Source organism: Bombina bombina, chromosome 4 (assembly GCF_027579735.1).
Source record: "Bombina bombina isolate aBomBom1 chromosome 4, aBomBom1.pri, whole genome shotgun sequence".
Lineage (NCBI taxonomy): Eukaryota > Metazoa > Chordata > Amphibia > Anura > Bombinatoridae > Bombina > Bombina bombina.
In genome coordinates, this window is record NC_069502.1 from 354,831,723 (window position 1) to 354,850,266 (window position 18,544).

Consider the following 18,544-nt stretch of genomic DNA (forward strand, 5'->3'; position numbering starts at 1 on the left):
TTGAGGGGTCACAACGCTGCTTTTTAACGCCCGCTGGTATTAGGAGTCAGGCAGGAGAGCGTCTACCGCTCACTTTTTTCTGTGATTGTAGCTTACCGCAAATCCCCTTACGTCAATTGCGTATCCTATCTTTTTAATGGGATTTGCCTAATGCTGGTATTACGATCACCTGAAAAAGTGAGAGGTAGACCCTCTACTGGCAAGACTCCTACCGCATATAAAAGTCAGTAGTTAAGAGTTTTATGGGCTAACGCCTGAACATAAAACTCTCAACTAAAGTGCTACAAAGTACACTAACACCCATAAACTACCTATTAACCCCTAAACCGAGCCCCCCCCCACATCGGAAACACTTAACTAAAATGTTTAACCCCTAATCTGCCGACCGGACATCGCCACCACTTTAATAAATGTATTAACCCCTAAACCGCCACACTCCTGCCTTGCAAACACTAGTTAAATATTATTAACCCCTAGTCTGCCATCCCTAACATGGCCGACACCTACCTACATTTATTAAAACCTAATCTGCCAACCTAATCTCCAATCAGCCAATAGGATTGAAGTTCATTCTGATTGGCTGATCCAATCAGCCAATAGGATTGAGCTCACATTCTATTGGCTGTTCCAATCAGCCAATAGAATGCAACATCAATCCTATTGGCTGATTGCATCAGCAATAGGATTTTTCCTACCTTAATTCCGATTGACCGATAGGATTCTATCAGCCAATAGGAATTCAAGGGACGCCATCTTGAATGACGTCACTTAAAGGACCAGTCATTCAGTCGTCGAAGAGGATGCTCCACGTCGGATGTCTTGAAGATGGACCCGCTCCGCTCCGGAAGGATGAAGATAGAAGATGCCGCCTGGATGAAGCCTTCTGCCGGCTTGAATGTCCTCTTCTGGCCGGATAGGATGAAGACTTCGGACCATCTGGATGTCCACTTGTGCCCGGCTGGGTAAAGACAGCTCAAGGTAGGGTGATCTTCAAGAGGGTAGTGTTAGGTTTTTTTAAGGGGGGTGTGGGTGGGTTTTAGAGTAGGGTTGAGTGTGTGGGTGGTGGGTTTTAATGTTGGGGGGGTATTGTATTTTTTTTTACAGGTGAAAGAGCTGATTACTTTGGGGCAAGGCCCTTTTAAGGACTATTTGAAATTTAGTATAGAGTAGGGAATTTTATTATTTTGGGGGGCTTTTTTATTTTATTAGGGGGATTAGATTAGGTGTAATTAGTTTAAAATTCTTGTAATTCTTTTTTTATGTTCTGTAATTTAGTGGGGGGGGGGGGTTCCGTAATTTAGTTTATTTAATTTAATTGTAATTAATTGTAGGTAGTTTAGGTAATTAGTTTAATTATAGTGTAGTGTTAGGTGTAATTGTAACTTAGGTTAGGGTTTATTTTACAGGTAAATTTGTATTTATTTTAACTAGGAAGTTATTAAATAGTTTATAACTATTTAATAATTATTGTACCTAGTTAAAATAAATACAAAGTTGCCTGTAAAATAAATATAAATTCTAAGCTAGCTACAATGTAACTATTAGTTATATGGTAGCTAGCTTAGGGTTTATTTTATATGTAAGTATTTAGTTTTAAATAGGAATAATTTATTTAATTGTAGTAAATTTATTTAGATGTATTCAAATTATATTTGTTAGGGGAGGGTTAGGGTTAGACTTAGGTTTAGGGGTTAATACATTTATTATAGTGGCGGCGACGTTGGCGGCGGCAGATTAGGGGTTAAAAAATTTAATATAGTTGCGGCGACATTGGGGGGGGCAGATTAGGGGTTATTAACTATAATGTAGGTGTCGGCGATGTTGGGGACAGTAGATTAGGGGTTCAAAAGTAAATGTAGGTGGCGGCGGTGTCCGGAGCGGCAGATTAGCGGTTAATAATTATAATGTTGGTGTCAGCGATAGCGGGGGCGGCAGATTAGGGGTTAATAAGTGTAAGATTAGGGGTGTTTAGACTCGGAGTTCAAGGTTAGGGTGTTAGGTGCAGACATAAAATTTATTTCCCCTTAGGAAACAATGGGCCTTCGTTAGGAGCTGAACGCTGCTTTTTTGCAGGTGTTAGTTTTTTTTCAGCCAGCTCAGCCACATTGTTTCCTATGGGGAAATCATGCACGAGCACTTGATGGACTTCAGTCTTTTTTCAACCTTATCTACTATGTTAACTATGTTATACCAAAAGTTATTCACATTTAAAAAAAAATTACAATCCTAAAACATTTAATGTGAGCAGCTTAATGTAGAAAGAGCTTAATGTACCACAATTCACCTAAACTTCAATAAATTGTCTTGAAACTTGGCACAAAGTCAGTTTTTTGCATTTCAAACTTATCCTAGAAGTTTCATGGATTTTGGTTTCCCACAAGGCAAATGAGTGACATTAAGCTTGTTTTTTGGGGAGCTTAATGTGGCTTAACGTACAAAATTGAACTTAGATGTTAACCAATTTCCCCCAAACTTCCCACAATACATTAAGCTATCTATTCAAACATGTTTTGAAAAATTTAGGACATATGATAAAACATCCCAAATGTTATTCACATTGAACTATTTTTTTACAATCCTAAAACATGTAGGGGCCAATTTATCAAAGCTTCAACTAATAATACGATGGAATCCACTAGAATCTCGCGTCATATCTGACGCAAGTTGAATCCACCATAATGATCAAAGTTTCAAGATCGTGAAATGTTGAAATGTTTGACATAATATACCATCCCGCAATCTCAATACGACGCAGATCAATGCTTGCATCATCCCAGATGTTTCGAATACACATTTGACTCTAAATGACCCTTTTTCCAATTTACCAAACATTTAACAGGTACGCTTGCGTCTATTCCAGCGCAGCGTACCTATTGTTCAAACCACCATCCTTGAGGCCGCAGATGCCATAGAAATCAATGGGAATCTGAAAACACAGAAAGGTTATCTTCGATGCTGCAAGACGATGAAGCATATTAGATAATAAAAGTAAATTAGAAACTTTATTAAAATTCTATACTCTTTCTAAATCAAACAATATTATTGCTCCAAATTTGGTGCAAAGTATTACTTTAATTTTGATGCAGTAGTAGATATAGGGATAAAAATTAAATACATTACTACTTATGGATTATGTTTCATCTTTGTCTATTATTACAAAGCAAGAGGACAATATTATCACTCCAAACTTGGTGCACTAGTAGATATTCAAATTTAAATATACATTGTATAGTATCACTAACGAATAAAATTGCTCAATACTTGTGTCATTGATCACCCATCAGAACTTGTAATTGCCATCTGTTACATTGTGTATTATACTTTGAAAGTATGTATATGTGTAATTAGTATTAAAGATAAACATTGATGCTGATATTAGGACACACAATGTAATATTTTAGACAATGATTTTAAAATTCGAATGGTGTTTGATTTAATATAATCTTAAAATGATAGCTCAAAGGGATAGCCCATCTAACATTAAACTGTCATAATTCAGATACAGCAGAAATTAAAATCACCTCTTTACTGTCATGTTATTTTTAGTGTATTTCTTCCTTCGCTTGAATTTCATTTTCATTAAGAAATGTTATCTTATATGCCAGCCGATTTTATAACACCTGTGTAGGGGTGGTTTTTAAAACTAGATTGCAATCAGGAGGGGTTACACAGGTACAGAGAGAAAACTGGCCCAGCTCTTAAAATATCCATTGATTGCAAATAAATACATATGATACCCTGATGACATGTTATATTTAGTGATGTCGCGAACAGTTCGCCTGGAGAACAGTTCCCGGTGATCATAGCTTGTTCGCGTTCGCCGCGGTGGGCGAACATATGCGATGTTCGATCCGCCCCCTATTCATCATCATTGAGTAAACTTTGACCCTGTATCTCACAGTCTGCAGACACATTTCAGCCAATCAGCAGCAGACACTCCCTACCAGACCCTCCCAGCTCCTGGGCAGCAGCCATTTTAGTTTCATTCTGATCCTGCATTCTTAGTGAGAGGAGGGATAGTGCTGCTGCTGCTGATTTTATAGGGAAATTGATAGCTAGGCTAGTGTATTCAGTGTCCACTACAGTCCTGAAGGACTCATCTGATCTCTGCTGTAAGGACAGCACCCCAAAAAGCCCTTTTTACTGCTACATCAGTCTTTTTTTTTTTTTCTTTGTAATCTAATAGCAGTTGCCTGTCTGGCACTGCCAGCCTGTGTGTCAGGCTCACAGCATATACTGTGCCTACTTGCTCAGTGCCACCAGTCATATCTGGTGTAACATTAGTGTAAATTTAAAAAAAAAAAACTTTTACATCAGTCTGCTAGTGTAATCTAATTTCAGTTGCCAGGCCAGCCTGCCACTGCCAGCCAGCCTGTATGTCAGGCTCACAGAATATACTGTGCCTACTTCCTCAGTGCCACCAGTCATATATGGTGTAACATTAGCAGATTAGTGGTTAATAATTATAATGTAGGTGTCAGCGATAGCGGGGGCGGAAGATTAGGGGTTAATAAGTGTAAGATTAGGGGTGTTTAGACTCGGGGTTCAAGGTTAGGGTGTTAGATGCAGACATAAAATTAATTTCCCCTTAGGAAACAATGGGCCTGCGTTAGGAGCTGAACGCTGCTTTTTTGCAGGTGTTAGTTTTTTTTCAGCCAGCTCAGCCACATTGTTTCCTATGGGGAAATCATGCACGAGCACTTGATGGACTTCAGTCTTTTTTCAACCTTATCTACTATGTTAACTATGTTATACCAAAAGTTATTCGCATTTAAAAAATGTTTACAATCCTAAAACATTTAATGTGAGCAGCTTAATGTAGAAAGAGCTTAATGTACCACAATTCACCTAAACTTCAATAAATTGTCTTGAAACTTGGCACAAAGTCAGTTTTTTGCATTTCAAACTTATCCTAGAAGTTTCATGGATTTTGGTTTCCCACAAGGCAAATGAGTGACATTAAGCTTGTTTTTTGGGGAGCTTAATGTGGCTTAACGTACAAAATTGAACTTAGATGTTAACCAATTTCCCCCAAACTTCCCACAATACATTAAGCTATCTATTCAAACATGTTTTGAAAAATTTAGGACATATGATAAAACATCCCAAATGTTATTCACATTGAACTATTTTTTTACAATCCTAAAACATGTAGGGGCCAATTTATCAAAGCTTCAACTGATAATACGATGGAATCCGCTAGAATCTTGCGTCATATCTGACGCAAGTTGAATCCAACATAATGATCAAAGTGTCAAGATCGTGAAATGTTGAAATGTGTGACATAATATACCATCCCGCAATCTCAATACGACGCAGATCAATGCTTGCATCATCCCAGATGTTTCGAATACACATTTGACTCTAAATGACCCTTTTTCCAATTTACCAAACATTTAACAGGTACGCTTGCGTCTATTCCAGCGCAGCGTACCTATTGTTCAAACCACCATCCTTGAGGCCGCAGATGCCATAGAAATCAATGAGAATCTGAAAACACAGAAAGGTTATCTTCGATGCTGCAAGACGATAAAGCATATTAGATAATAAAAGTAAATTAGAAACTTTATTAAAATTGTATACTCTTTCTAAATCAAACAATATTATTGCTCCAAATTTGGTGCAAAGTATTACTTTAATTTTGATGCAGTAGTAGATATAGGGATAAAAATTAAATACATTACTACTTATGGATTATGTTTCATCTTTGTCTATTATTACAAAGCAAGAGGACAATATTATCACTCCAAACTTGGTGCACTAGTAGATATTCAAATTTAAATATACATTGTATAGTATCACTAACGAATAAAATTGCTCAATACTTGTGTCATTGATCACCCATCAGAACTTGTAATTGCCATCTGTTACATTGTGTATTATACTTTGAAAGTATGTATATGTGTAATTAGTATTAAAGATAAACATTGATGCTGATATTAGGACACACAATGTAATATTTTAGACAATGATTTTAAAATTCGAATGGTGTTTGATTTAATATAATCTTAAAATGATAGCTCAAAGGGATAGCCCATCTAACATTAAACTGTCATAATTCAGATACAGCAGAAATTAAAATCACCTCTTTACTGTCATGTTATTTTTAGTGTATTTCTTCCTTCGCTTGAATTTCATTTTCATTAAGAAATGTTATCTTATATGCCAGCCGATTTTATAACACCTGTGTAGGGGTGGTTTTTAAAACTAGATTGCAATCAGGAGGGGTTACACAGGTACAGAGAGAAAACTGGCCCAGCTCTTAAAATATCCATTGATTGCAAATAAATACATATGATACCCTGATGACATGTTATATTTAGTGATGTCGCGAACAGTTCGCCTGGAGAACAGTTCCCGGTGATCATAGCTTGTTCGCGTTCGCCGCGGTGGGCGAACATATGCGATGTTCGATCCGCCCCCTATTCATCATCATTGAGTAAACTTTGACCCTGTATCTCACAGTCTGCAGACACATTTCAGCCAATCAGCAGCAGACACTCCCTACCAGACCCTCCCAGCTCCTGGGCAGCAGCCATTTTAGTTTCATTCTGATCCTGCATTCTTAGTGAGAGGAGGGATAGTGCTGCTGCTGCTGATTTTATAGGGAAATTGATAGCTAGGCTAGTGTATTCAGTGTCCACTACAGTCCTGAAGGACTCATCTGATCTCTGCTGTAAGGACAGCACCCCAAAAAGCCCTTTTTACTGCTACATCAGTCGTTTTTTTTTTTTCTTTGTAATCTAATAGCAGTTGCCTGTCTGGCACTGCCAGCCTGTGTGTCAGGCTCACAGCATATACTGTGCCTACTTGCTCAGTGCCACCAGTCATATCTGGTGTAACATTAGTGTAAATTTAAAAAAAAAAAACTTTTACATCAGTCTGCTAGTGTAATCTAATTTCAGTTGCCAGGCCAGCCTGCCACTGCCAGCCAGCCTGTATGTCAGGCTCACAGAATATACTGTGCCTACTTCCTCAGTGCCACCAGTCATATATGGTGTAACATTAGCAGATTAGTGGTTAATAATTATAATGTAGGTGTCAGCGATAGCGGGGGCGGAAGATTAGGGGTTAATAAGTGTAAGATTAGGGGTGTTTAGACTCGGGGTTCAAGGTTAGGGTGTTAGATGCAGACATAAAATTAATTTCCCCTTAGGAAACAATGGGCCTGCGTTAGGAGCTGAACGCTGCTTTTTTGCAGGTGTTAGTTTTTTTTCAGCCAGCTCAGCCACATTGTTTCCTATGGGGAAATCATGCACGAGCACTTGATGGACTTCAGTCTTTTTTCAACCTTATCTACTATGTTAACTATGTTATACCAAAAGTTATTCGCATTTAAAAAATGTTTACAATCCTAAAACATTTAATGTGAGCAGCTTAATGTAGAAAGAGCTTAATGTACCACAATTCACCTAAACTTCAATAAATTGTCTTGAAACTTGGCACAAAGTCAGTTTTTTGCATTTCAAACTTATCCTAGAAGTTTCATGGATTTTGGTTTCCCACAAGGCAAATGAGTGACATTAAGCTTGTTTTTTGGGGAGCTTAATGTGGCTTAACGTACAAAATTGAACTTAGATGTTAACCAATTTCCCCCAAACTTCCCACAATACATTAAGCTATCTATTCAAACATGTTTTGAAAAATTTAGGACATATGATAAAACATCCCAAATGTTATTCACATTGAACTATTTTTTTACAATCCTAAAACATGTAGGGGCCAATTTATCAAAGCTTCAACTGATAATACGATGGAATCCGCTAGAATCTTGCGTCATATCTGACGCAAGTTGAATCCAACATAATGATCAAAGTGTCAAGATCGTGAAATGTTGAAATGTGTGACATAATATACCATCCCGCAATCTCAATACGACGCAGATCAATGCTTGCATCATCCCAGATGTTTCGAATACACATTTGACTCTAAATGACCCTTTTTCCAATTTACCAAACATTTAACAGGTACGCTTGCGTCTATTCCAGCGCAGCGTACCTATTGTTCAAACCACCATCCTTGAGGCCGCAGATGCCATAGAAATCAATGGGAATCTGAAAACACAGAAAGGTTATCTTCGATGCTGCAAGACGATAAAGCATATTAGATAATAAAAGTAAATTAGAAACTTTATTAAAATTGTATACTCTTTCTAAATCAAACAATATTATTGCTCCAAATTTGGTGCAAAGTATTACTTTAATTTTGATGCAGTAGTAGATATAGGGATAAAAATTAAATACATTACTACTTATGGATTATGTTTCATCTTTGTCTATTATTACAAAGCAAGAGGACAATATTATCACTCCAAACTTGGTGCACTAGTAGATATTCAAATTTAAATATACATTGTATAGTATCACTAACAAATACAATTGCTCAATACTTGTGTGATTGATCACCCATCAGAACTTGTAATTGCCATCTGTTACATTGTGTATTATACTTTGAAAGTATGTATATGTGTAATTAGTATTAAAGATAAACATTGATGCTGACATTAGGACACACAATGTACTATTTTACACAATGATTTTAAAATTCGAATGATGTTTGATTCAATATAATCTTAAGATGATAGCTCAAAGGGATAGCCCATCTAACATTAAACTGTCATAATTCAGATACAGCAGAAATTAAAATCACCTCTTTACTGTCATGTTATTTTTAGTGTATTTCTTCCTTCGCTTGAATTTCATTTTCATTAAGAAATGTTATCTTATATGCCAGCCGATTTTATAACACCTGTGTAGGAGTGGTTTTTAAAACTAGATTGCAATCAGGAAGGGTTACACAGGTACAGAGAGAAAACTGGCCCAGCTCTTAAAATATCCATTGATTGCAAATAAATACATATGATACCCTGATGACATGTTATATTTAGTGATGTCGCGAACAGTTCGCCGGAGAACAGTTCCCGGCGATCATAGCTTGTTCACGTTCGCCGCGGCGGGCGAACATATGCGATGTTCGATCCGCCCCCTATTCATCATCATTGAGTAAACTTTGACCCTGTATCTCACAGTCTGCAGACACATTTCAGCCAATCAGCAGCACACACTCCCTACCAGACCCTCCCAGCTCCTGGGCAGCAGCCATTTTAGATTCATTCTGATCCTGCATTCTTAGTGAGAGGAGGGATAGTGCTGCTGCTGCTGCTGATTTTATAGGGAAATTGATAGCTAGGCTAGTGTATTCAGTGTCCACTACAGTCCTGAAGGACTCATCTGATCTCTGCTGTAAGGACAGCACCCCAAAAAGCCCTTTTTAGTGCTACATCAGTCGTTTGTTTGTTTTTTTTTCTTTGTAATCTAATAGCAGTTGCCTGTCTGGCACTGCCAGCCTGTGTGTCAGGCTCACAGCATATACTGTGCATACTTGCTCAGTATCACCAGTCATATCTGGTGTAACATTAGTGTAAATTAAAAAAAAAAAAAAAAACTTTTACATCAGTCTGCTAGTGTAATCTAATTTCAGTTGCCAGGCCAGCCTGCCACTGCCAGCCAGCCTGTGTGTCAGGCTCACAGAATATACTGTGCCTACTTCCTCAGTGCTACCAGTCATATATGGTGTAACATTAGTGTAATTTTTTTTTAAAAAAACTTTTACATCAGTCTGCTAGTGTAATCTAATTGCAGTTGCCTGCCTGCCAGCGTGTGTGCCAGGCCCACTTGCCAACAAGTGCCACAAATCATATTTATTATAAAAGTAGTGTAAATATTTAAAAAAAAAAAAATTTTTGACTGTGATACATCAGTCTGCTGGTGTAATCTTATTGCAGTTGCCTGCCTGCCAGCGTGTGTGCCAGGCCCACTTGCCAAGTTAGTGGCACCACTCATATTTGTTATAACAGTAGTGTAAATATTTAAAAAAAAAACTTTTTTGACTGTGAAACATCAGTCTGCTAGTGTAATCTAATTGCAGTTGCCTGCCTACCAGCGTGTGTGCCAGGCCCACTTGCCAACTAGTGCCACCAATCATATTTGTTATAACAGTAGTGTAAATATTTAAAAAAAAAAACTTTTTTGACTGTGAAGCATCAGTCTGCTAGTGTAATCTAATTGCAGTTGCCTGCCTGCCAGCGTGTGTGCCAGGCCCACTTGCCAACTAGTGCCACTTATCATATTTGTTATAACAGTAGTGTAAATATTTTAAAAAAAACTTTTTTGACTGTGAAACATCAGTCTGCTAGTGTAATCTAATTGCAGTTGCCTGCCTGCCAGCGTGTGTGCCAGGCCCACTTGCCAACTAGTGCCACTAATCATATTTGTTATAACAGTAGTGTAAATATTTAAAAAAAAACTTTTTTGACTGTGAAACATCAGTCTGCTAGTGTAATCTAATTGCAGTTGCCTGTCTGCCAGCGTGTGTGCCAAGCCCAATTGCATCTATTGATCTATGTAATTTGTATCTATCAAATGTATATTGCATCTATTGATCTATGTAATTCGTATCTATCAAATGTTTATTGCATCTATTGATCTATGTAATTTGTATCTATCAAATGTATATTGCATCTATTGATCTATGTAATCTATGTATCTATCTATCAAATCTATCTATCTCGTGGTTGTGCAAATGGACTGTTTGCGGTTGTTTGCGATGCGTTACACGGGTAGTTTGGTCTGTCACTGTGAAGCAGGCGTAACCCTTACACTACCTGATAAATACAACATCATTCCTGATGTTTTAAAGCGCGTTATTCCAAACAATTTAGGAATGTTAGGTGATTTATGCCTTTTATGGCTTAAAACCAGACTCTGCATCAACTATGTAATTTTCCATGGGAGTTTTGCCATGGATCCCCCTCCGGCATGCCACAGTCCAGGTGTTAGTCCCCTTGAAACAACTTTTCCATCACTATTGTGGCCAGAAAGAGTCCCTGTGGGTTTTAAAGTTCGCCTGCCTATTAAAGTCAATGGCGGTTCGCCCGGTTCGCGAACAGTTACGGAAGTTCGAGTCCGCCGTCTGCAAACCGAAATTTTTAGGTTTGCAACATAACTAGTTATATTCACAATTATTCCTGCTCAGAGTAATAATACATTTACACTATATACATATATTGGTATAAATAAACACAGAAATATGAAAGACAACATTGTTTAGAACAAAAAAAGGAATTTAGGGACATGTAAATATGTTTGCAAAATATTTCTGACATAACACACATATCTATACTATAATTGCGTTTGTAATATCCGTCGCCATCGGCAGTTGCGGACACATCCTCAATGGAATGTTGGCAGCATGAGGACAAAAGGTGGATTCTTTCACCACCCTGCCATTTTCGGAATCCACCGGGATGCAGTGAAGGCAAATAGAGACGTACAAAAGCAACACCTAATCATCCAAATTAAAGTATTTTTTTAAAAAAAAAATAACCGCCCGCATCAAGTATTAAAAAAAAAAAAATCCTACATGAAGTATTAACTCCTAAACCGCAAAACCCCTACATCGCAATAAACCTATTTAACTTATTAACCCCTAAACCACAAAATCCCTACATTGCAATAAATCTATTTTCCCTAATAACCTCTAAACCGCAAAATCCATACATCGCAATAAACCTATTTACCCTATTAACCCCTAAACTGCAAAACCCCTACATCGCAATAAAGCTATTTACCTTATTAACCCCCAAACCGCAAAACCCCTACATCGCAATAAAACATTTACCCTATTAACCCCTAAACCCCAAAATAGCAATAAACCTATTTACCCTATTAACCTCTAAACCGGAAAACCCCAACATCACAATAAAACTATTTTCCCTTTTAACCCCTAAACCGCAAAACCCCTAAATCGCAATAAACCTACGTACCCTATTAACCCTTTAAACTGCCAAAACCCACAATGCAAATAACTATTTAAATAACTAAGTACAGTACACTAACCTAACACCCCCTAACCTAACATCCCCTAACCTAACACCCCCAAACCTAAAAACCCCTAACCTAACACCCCATTAAATAAACACAAATTACCTAAACTAATATATTCTAAAGTTACAAAAAATAAAAAAAGATAAGTTTACAAAAAATAAAAAAGGCTAACATTACAGAAAATAAACAAATTACAAAATTTAAAAAAATGAAACCTAATCCCTATGAAAATAAAACGACCCCAAAAATATAAACACACCCTACTCTAAGAATAAACTACCAGTAGCTCTTTTTCAAGAAAATACACAAAGCCCCCCCTAACAGTAAACCATCCCCAAATAAAATAACCTAACACTAAAAAACCTAAACTACACATTGCCCTGAAAAGGGCATTTGTTTGGGCATTGCCCTTAAAATGGCATTTAGCTCTTTTTCTGCTCATCCTTAATAAAAAAAAAAAAAATCCCCCCCAAAAAACCTTAAAAATCCTAAGTCTAACCCCCAGGTTGGTACTCACGGTTCCTAAAGTCCAGCAGAGAAGGTCCTGTTCCAGGCGGTGAATTCTTCTTCCAAGCGCAAAATCTTCTTCTTCCAGGAACATCTTGCACGGAGCAGAGCTGAAGACCGTGGAGCTGAAGACTGGCGACTCTGGAACTGAAGACCAGCGACCACGGAGCCATGGAGCATGGAGGATCCTCTTCATACAATCTCTGCCGTACACTGAATAGTGAATTCAGGGTGCGCAATTAAAGATGGCGCCCCTTGAATTCCTATTGGCTGATTTGATTCTTCCAATTCAAATCAGCCAATAGGATGAAAGCTACTCAAATCATATTTTTATATCCTTTTTTACGTTAAGCCATTCACATGAAGGGGCCTATTTATTATGTGTCAGTCCGACATGTTCCAATCAACGGATCATGTCCGACAGAAGTCGCTGAATAGAGACAGCAAAACGCTCTCCGCATTCAGCATTGCACCAGCAGCTCTTGTGAACTGCTGGTGCAACGCCGCCCCCTGCAGATTTGCGGCCAATCGGAGCTTGATAAATGGGCATAAAATATTTTAGGATTGTAAAAAAATACTTAAATGTGAATAACTTTTGTTGATATGTTTTATCAAATGTCCTTAAATATGTTTGCATAGATAGATTAATGTATTGTCGGAAGTTTGGGGGAAATTGGTTAACATCTAAGCTCAATTTTGTACGTTAAGCCACATTAAGCTCCCCAAAAAACAAGCTTAATGTCACTCATTTGCCTTGTGGGACACCAAAATCCATTAAACTTCTAGGATAGGTTTGGCAAGTGACAAACTGAGTTTGTGCCAAGTTTCAAGGCAATTGATTGATGTTTAGGTGAATTTTGGTACATCAAGCTCTTTTTTATGTTAAGCTATTTACATGAAATGTTTTAGGATCTTAAAAAAATAGTTAAATGTGAATAACTTTTGTTATGTTTTATCAAATGTCCTTTAATTTTCAGAATATGTTTGAATAGATAGATTAATGTATTGTGAGCAGTTTGGGGGAAATTGGTTAACATGTAAGTTCAATTTTGTACCTTAAGCCACATTAAGCTCCCCAAAAAACAAGCTTAATGTCACTCATTTGCCTTGTGGGACACCAAAATCCATGAAACTTCTAGGATTTGGCAAGTGACAAACTGAGTTTGTATCAAGTTTCAAGGCAAATGATTGATGTTTAGGTGAATTTTGGTACATTAAGCTCTTTTTACATTAAGCTGCTCACATTAAATGTTTTAGGATTGTAAAAAAAACATAATTTATGCTTACCTGATAAATTTATTTCTCTTGTGGTGTATCCAGTCCACGGATCACCCATTACTTGTGGGATATTCTCCTTCCCAACAGGAAGCTGCAAGATGATCACCCACAGCAGAGCTGTCTATATAGCTCCTCCCCTAACTGCCACTACCAGTCATTCGACCGAAGACAAGCAAGAGAAAGGAGAAACTATAGGGTGCAGTGGTGACTGTAGTTTAAAGATAAAAAACACCTGCCTTAAAATGACATGGCGGGCCATGGTCTGGATACACCACAAGAGAAATAAATTTATCAGGTAAGCATAAATTATGTTTTCTCTTGTAAGGTGTATCCAGTCCACGGATCATCCATTACTTGTGGGATACCAATACCAAAGCTATAGGACACGGATGAAGGGAGGGACAAGGCAGGCGCTTAAACGGAAGGCACCACTGCCTGCAAGACCTTTCTCCCAAAAATAGCCTCCGAAGAAGCAAAAGTATCAAATTTATAGAACTTTAAAAAAGTATGAAGCGAAGACCAAGTCGCCGCCTTACAAATCTGTTCAACAGAAGCCTCATTTTTAAAAGCCCATGTGGAAGCTACCGCTCTAGTAGAATGAGCTGTAATCCTTTCAGGAGGCTGCTGGCCAGCAGTCTCATAAGCTAAGCGTATTATACTCCTTAGCCAAAAAGAAAGAGAGGTTGCCAAAGCCTTTTGGCCTCTCCTCTGTCCAGAGTAGACAACAAACAATGCAGATGTTTGACGAAAATCTTTAGTAGCTTGTAAATAAAACTTTAAAGCACGAACCACGTCAAGATTGTGTAAAAGACGTTCCTTCTTTGAAGAAGGATTAGGACACAGTGACGGTACAACAATCTCCTGATTGATATTTTTATTAGATACCACCTTAGGTAAAAAAACAGGTTTGGTACGTAACACTACCTTATCTGCATGAAAAATGAGATAAGGGGAATCACATTGAAAAGTAGATAACTCCGAAACTCTTCGAGCTGAGGAGATAGCTACTAAGAACCTTCCAGGATAAGAGCTTAATATCTATGGAATGCAAAAGTTCAAACGAAACCCCTTGAAGAACCTTAAGAACTAAATTTAAACTCCAAGGCGGAGCAACAGGTTTAAACACAGGCTTGATTCTGACTAAAGCCTGACAAAATGCCTGCACGTCTGGAACCTCAGCCAGACATTTGTGCAAAAGAATAGACAGAGCAGGAATCTGTCCTTTTAAGGAACTAGCTGACAAACCCTTCTCCAATCCTTCTTGGAGAAAAGATAATATCCTCGGAATCCTGACCTTACTCCATGAGTAACCCTTGGATTCACACCAATGAAGATATTTACACCATATCTTATGATAGATTTTCCTGGTGACAGGCTTTCGCGCCTGTATTAAGGTATCAATGACCGACTAGGAGAAACCACGCTTTGATAAAATCAAGCTTTCAATCTCCAAGCAGTCAGCTGCAGAGAAATTAGATTTGGATGGTTGAAAGGACCCTGAAGTAGAAGGTCCTGCCTCAGAGGCAGAGTCCATGGTGGAAAGGATGACATGTCCACCAGATCTGCATACCAAGTCCTGCGTGGGATCGCTGGACCTGGATCCGTAACTATTGTCCAATCTGGCCTGCGGAAGGTCATACCTTTGGACAGATGGACCTGAGATAGCACCAGAGAAGAGAATCCCTGGTCTCTTGATCCAGATTTAGTAGAGGGGACAAATCTGTGTAATCCTCATTCCACTGACTGAGCATGCAGAGTTGCAGCGGTCTGAGATGTAGGCGGGCAAACGGAACTATGTCCATTGCCGCTACCATTAAGCCGATTACTTCCATACACTGAGCCACAGAAGGGCGAGAAGTATAATAAAGAACATGGCAGGAATTTAGAAGTTTTGACAACCTGTCCTCTGTCAGGTAAATCCTAATTTCTACAGAATCTATCAGAGTTCCCAGAAAGGAAACTCTTGTGAGAGGGGATAGAGAGCTCTTCTTTTCATTCACTTTCCACCCATGAGACCTCAGGAATGCCAGAACAATGTCCGTATGGGACTTGGCAATTTGGAAATTCGACACCTGTATCAGAATGTCGTCTAAGTAAGGGGCTACTGCTTTGCCCCGCGGCCTTAGGACCGCCAGAAGTGACCCCAGAACCTTCATAAAGATTCTTGGTGCCGTAGCTAACCCAAAGGGAAGCGCCACAAACTGGTAATGCCTGTCTAGGAAGGTGAACCTGAGAAACCGATGATGATCTTTGTGTATCGGAATGTGAAGATAAGCATCCTTTAAGTCCACGGTAGTCATGTATTGACCCTCCTGGATCATAGGTAGGATGGTTCGAATAGTCTCCATCTAGAAAGATGGGACCCTGAGAAATTTGTTTAGGATCTTGAGATCTAAGATTGGTCTGAAGATTCCCTCTTTCTTGGGAACCACAAAGAGATTTGAATAGAAGCCTTGCCCCTGTTCCTCCTTTGGAACTGGGTGGATCACTCCCATAACTAGGAGGTCTTGAACACAATGTAAGAATGCCTCTCTCTTTATCTGGTCTGCAGATAATTGTGAGAGGTGAAATCTTCCTTTTGGGGAAGAAGCTTTGAAGTCCAGAAGATATCCCTGGGACACAATTTCCAACGCCCAGGGATCCTGGACATCTCTTGCCCAAGCCTGGGCGAAGAGAGAAAGTCTGCCCCCTACTAGATCCATTAGCGGATCGGGGGCTGATCTTTCATGCTGTCTTAGAGGCAGCAGCAGGCTTCTTGGCCTGCTTACCAGGCCTGGTTAGGTCTCCAGACCGGCTTGGACTGGGCACAATTTCCCTCTTGTTTTGCATTAGAGGGAGTTGATGCCACGCTCGTCTTAAAGTTTCTAAAGGCACAAAAATTAGTTTGTTTGGTCCTTAATTTATTAGACCTATCCTGAGGAAGGGCATGACCTTTTCCTCCAGTAATATCAGAAATGATCTCCTTCAGTCCAGGCCCGAATAGGGTCTTCCCCTTGAAGGGAATGTTGAGAAGCTTAGACTTTGAAGTAACGTCAGCTGACCAGGATTTAAGTCATAGCGCCCTACGCGCCTGTATAGCAAAACCTGAGTTCTTAGCCATTAGTTTGGTTAAATGAACAAAGGCATCAGAAACAAATGAATTGGCTAGCTTAAGCGCTTTAAGCTTGTCAAGTATATCATCCAATGGAGTTTCTACCTGTAAGGCTTCTTCCAGAGACTCAAACCAGAAGGCCACAGTAGCAGTGACTGGGGCAATGCATGCAAGAGGCTGGAGAATAAAACCTTGTTGAATAAACATTTTCTTAAGGTAACCCTCTAACTTTTTATCCATTGGCTCTAGGAAAGCACAACTGTCCTCAACGGGAATAGTTGTACGCTTAGCTAGGGTAGAAACTGCTCCCTCCACCTTAGGGACCGTTTGCCATAAGTACCATGTAGCGGCATCTATTGGAAACATTTTCTTAAAAATAGGAGGGGGAGAGAACGGTACACCTTAGTTCCTTAGTAATAATTTCTGAAAACCTTTTAAGTATTGGAAAAACATCAGTGTAAACAGGCACTGCATAGTATTTATCCAATCTACACAATTTCTCTGGCACTATAATGGTGTCACAGTCATCCAGAGTAGCTAAAACCTCCCTGAGCAACACGCGGAGGTGTTCAAGCTTAAATTTAAATGTAGACATATCAGAATCAGGTTGAAGCATCTTCCCTGAGTCAGAAAAATCACCCACAGAAAGAAGCTCTCCTGCCTCAGCTTCTGCATATTGTGAGGGGATATCAGACATAGCTACTAAAGTGTCAGAGAGCACTGTATTTTTTCTAGTCCCAGAGCTGTCTCGCTTTCCTTGTAACCCTGGTAGTTTGGACAATACCGCTGTAAGGGTATGATCCATAACTGCCGCCATGTCTTGTAAAGTAAACGCCATGGGCGCGCTAGATGTACTTTGCACCACTTGAGCGGGAGTCCCTTGAGCGGGAGTCAAAGGTTCTGACACGTGGGGCGAGTTAGTCGGCATAACTTCCCCCTTGTCAATTTCCTCTGGTGATAAATCTTTTAAAGACAGAATATGATCTTTATAACTTAAAGTAAAATCAGTACATTTGGTACACATTCTAAGAGGGGGTTCCACAATGGCTTCTAAACATAATGAACAAGGAGTTTCCTCTATGTCAGACATGTTTAAACAGACTAGCAATGAGACCAGCAAGCTTTGAAAACACTTTGATAAATGTAAACAGGTAAAAAATAAAAACGGTACTGTGCCTTTAAGAGAAAATTTTACAGTGTGTATAATAGATTAACAGAGCATTGCACCCACTTGCAAATGGATGATTAACCCCTTAGTTTCAAAACGGGATCAAAAAAATGATATAAACGTTTTTTAACAGTCACAACAAACTGCCACAGCTCTGCTATGGCCCTACCTGCCCTTTGTAGAGGTCCTAAGTGTTCAGGGGACTCCTTCAGGGAAGCTGGAAGTCTCAAGCTGCAAAAACTACTGCATGATTTAGGCCTAATCCTCCCAACCTGTACTCACAGTGAGAGGGCCATAAAAAAACTATCCCTAGGCAAAATCTAGCCAGCCATGTGGAAAAAAACTGGGACCCAATAAAGTTTTATCACCAATATGTAGAAAAAAAACGTTTAAACACTTCCAGCAAACGTTATCTTATTTTCAGTAATATGAGAAAGTAATAAGAATATTACCTTTTACAGCAAGCATGATACTAGTCATTATTAAATCACTGTAATCAGGCTTACCTTAAATAAATCCGGTATTAACAGCATTTTCTAGCATATTCATTTCTCTAGAAAAAATTAAACTGCACATACCTCATAGCAGGAGACCCTGCACGCCATTCCCCCAGCT